The following is a 3,461-nucleotide window of genomic DNA, read 5'->3' as shown; positions in this document are numbered from 1 at the left end:
TCCCAAAGGTAGTGATGTATGAAAACTGGGAGGTCACAGTTATGGTTGCTGGGAGTTAAAGTTGTGGAGATGTAAAAGCAAGGCAAAACAACCCAACTTCTCCAATCAAGCAAAACAGAAGTGAGCATTCCTTTTTGAAAGCCTCATTTTAACTCTTGCTAATCTGATTCTGGAAGGGCAGATCCTGAAGTTGAGGCTCCAGTACTTTGGCCATCTCATGAGAAGAGAAGACTCCCTGGGAAAGACCCTGATGTTGGGAAAGATGGAGGGCACAAGGAGAAGGGGACGACAGAGGACGAGGTGGTTGGACAGTGTTCTCGAAGCGACTGGCATGAGTTTGGCCAAACTGCGGGAGGCAGTGGAGGATAGGGGTGCCTGGCGTGCTCTGGTCCATGGGGTCACAAAGAGTCGGACACGACTGAATGACTGAACAACAACACAATCTGATTCTGGGACCTCTTGTATGTGAAAACAAAGCTGTTCTACAAGAGATTGATCGGGCTGCTTCTGCAGCCAATGTGCTTCAGACTGGAGGTGATTGTAAATGCAAGGGCTGTGTAGCTGCTCTGTGCTGGGGCAAAAAATATAAGGCAAATCAGGTTGGTTTTATCCCTTCAGAGTCAAACCATGATGTCAGCAAAACACCCTGCATGAGATCAAGGGCTCTACAAAGCCTTGTGCTGCCCGGTTGCTGTTTTTTTTCTGAACTCCCCAGTTTTCTGTTCATTATTATCTCAGAGTCCCCCCCCCCCATGTCTCTGTGTTACTCTGTTCTAAGCCCCTGGGCTTTGTATGAAGTGAGGCTGTCTAAATGCTGCTTGTGGAGCACTGAAAAGCTTGGGATGATTTTGTTCAACCAGAGCAGTGAAGTTAAAAAAAAAGTTAAAAGCCTTACTCAACCTTTAAAAAAAAAAATCATTTGCTGTTCTGTTTGAAAAATAAATGTTCCAGTACTCTGCTGGCTGTATTAATCACAGCTTCATTTTGTAAAGCCTGTTGGTCTGTGTCCCCTCCTGGCACAGCAAGCACTGAAATCTGGGGTGGAGCTGCAAATGTTTTTCAAAGATGTTCCAGAAAAAATACACACAACACTTGGCCACTTCCAAATTATTTTAAAGGAAGAAAGAGCAAGAGATAAACCCCTACTCCCTCACCCTGAAAATCTGAAACTACAGTGGTACCTCTGGTTAAGAGCTGAATTCATTTTGGAGGTCTATTCTTAACCTGAAACTGTTCTTAACCTGAGGTACCACTTTAGCTAATGGGGCCTCCCACTGTCGCCACCGTGCGATTTCTGTTCTCATCCTGAAGCAAAGTTCTTAACTAGAGGTACTATTTCTGGGTTAGCGGAGTCTGTAACCTGAAATATCTGTAACCTGAGGTACCACTGTAAAAGGAACTTCAAAGTGTTAGCTGGCCTAATAAAAATATTGCCAATATGCATAGCTTTCAACTTTCCCCCCTTTTTAAGGGAGATTCCCTTATTCCGAATAGGATTCCTTGCAAGAAAAGGGGAAAGCTATGCAATATGTATTGCAGAGGAAAGTGCATTTCTTTTACTTACCCCACAAAAGCCCCCGGACCTGCAATGTGGCAGATTTAATCTACTCCGGATTAAGCCATATGCCTGCAAATTTTACCTGCTTCTGCCAACAGGGGGAAAAATATAGCTGTTTTTAATCTTAAAACTCCCTATAATGTGAATGGAAACACAGAGCTTCATTTAATACAGAATGGCTTTGAACTTGAATTAGAGATCAAAGGAGAGAGCAAATCAGAAACAGGTTGGGTGTGGGTTTTTTAAATACACAGAAACAATGTTTGAGCACTTTTGCCACCCCCATGTTGTTGTTGTTTTTAGGGGTCCGGGCCCCTTCAATGTTCAGAGGCCCCCTCAGTCATCTTAAGAAGATGGTGCCTTTGGTGGGCAAGTAAAGATGGAGCTCAGCCAAAAGTGGTTGTTGTTTTTTCTGTAATCACTGGAACTTTTAAAGCACTGTGCTGCAATGGGTGCTCACTTCCTGGTAGATCAGAGGTGAGGAACTGGATCTGAGTGGTGGACCAGATCCATATCTCCCCTATCCCTACATGGGCCCAACTGTGGGGGGCTGACCACTTGCCAAGCAACTGATGTCCCAGTCACATCGGATGATGTGGTGCTCTGAAGTGCTGACTATCACCTAATCAGCAAGGCTTCAAAGCGCAGTGCAGGGCTCTTTGCAAACCTTGTGCTCTGCTTTGAAGTCCCAACCAGCAGCCGATCATGGGTGCTTCAGAAGCTTTGAAGTCCCCCTGACCAGGTTACTGGCACTTCAAATGCTCCTTTTGGCCTGACTGAGCTGCATGTTTACTCGCCCATACCTGATGTCATATGGTGATTGGTAATTGGAAAACCTGGGGGGCTTTGTATTAGATTGTGTCCCTAGCGAATCTGAAAAAAAGACAGACAAATAACAGCCACTAATAGAAATAATCTCTCTCACTCTCTCTGAGTGTGTGTGTGTGGAGCTAAAGTAATTGCCGCAGTAGCTTCTAATTGTTTTTGCACACATTTATTCAAAGCAATGCCTTTTTAAAAAAACACTACAGTCTCAAAGATGTCTCATAACAGAAAATATGGAAGGAAATTTCCCCACTAATAAGAAATCCTATGTCCGTGCAACTTCAAGTAATGCATATTTGTTTAGTTGACTGATTATCCAAAGCAACTAGGCTAACAACTTGTCAGTTGTCATTAGAGTTGTGTTTTTTGTGTTTGTTTTTTTACTACACTGATTTCTTTGGCAGCAATGCAAAGGCACCTAAAATCACATGTGATCTAAAAAGATAGACCATTGTGTCTGGAACTCGGGATGTGCTGTTTTTTCTGCCATGGTGCCAGCGAAATTTGTTCATTCTAAAGTCAATAATATTTCATCAGTATTCACAATAAATAAAAAGGATGTCAGGATGTTAACACTAGTCTCATCATTCTGGATCCATTCTGTGTAATCCGTCAGGAGATTCAGTAAAGAATAATTAACAAAACTGGCATTCTTGGATGCTGAATGTCCATGTGCAAATCTACACAAAACATTTTCTACTATAAAATGTGTAGTGCTTGCTTCGGCAGCACATATACCAAAATTGGAACGATACAGAGAAGATTTAGCATGGCCCCTGCGCAAGGATGACACGCAAATTCGTGAAGCGTTCCATATTTTTACTCTCTAATCCTTAAAGCAAAAATAAAATGTGTGTACTATAAAATGTGTAGATTCTCTTGCAGATTGCAAATATTAGAAAAGTGAATAGTCCCATCTAAGTTGTCACAAATTGCGTTGCTGCAGAGTAAAGAGCAGCCAGTCTTTTAGTGCGATATGGTGGGACTTAATTTTGCATACCCAGGGCTGGATGTAAGTTTGATGAGGCCCCAAGCCTCAATAATGGTGCCCTTTATATGTCCAGCTATCCTTTGTCAA

General features: G+C 42.7%; 1 non-coding gene across 1 annotated transcript; it reads left to right on the top strand.

The window, feature by feature from the left end:
* The first annotated feature begins 3,096 nt into the window (after window positions 1-3,096).
* On the top strand, window positions 3,097-3,204 carry LOC117053534. Its single transcript, XR_004427405.1, has one exon. It is a non-coding gene; the product is annotated as a U6 spliceosomal RNA (small nuclear RNA).
* Window positions 3,205-3,461: the final 257 nt, after the last annotated feature.

This window comes from Lacerta agilis, chromosome 9 (assembly GCF_009819535.1).
Source record: "Lacerta agilis isolate rLacAgi1 chromosome 9, rLacAgi1.pri, whole genome shotgun sequence".
NCBI classification, from domain to species: Eukaryota; Metazoa; Chordata; class Lepidosauria; order Squamata; family Lacertidae; genus Lacerta; species Lacerta agilis.
This window is presented reverse-complemented; position numbering and strand designations above follow the sequence as displayed.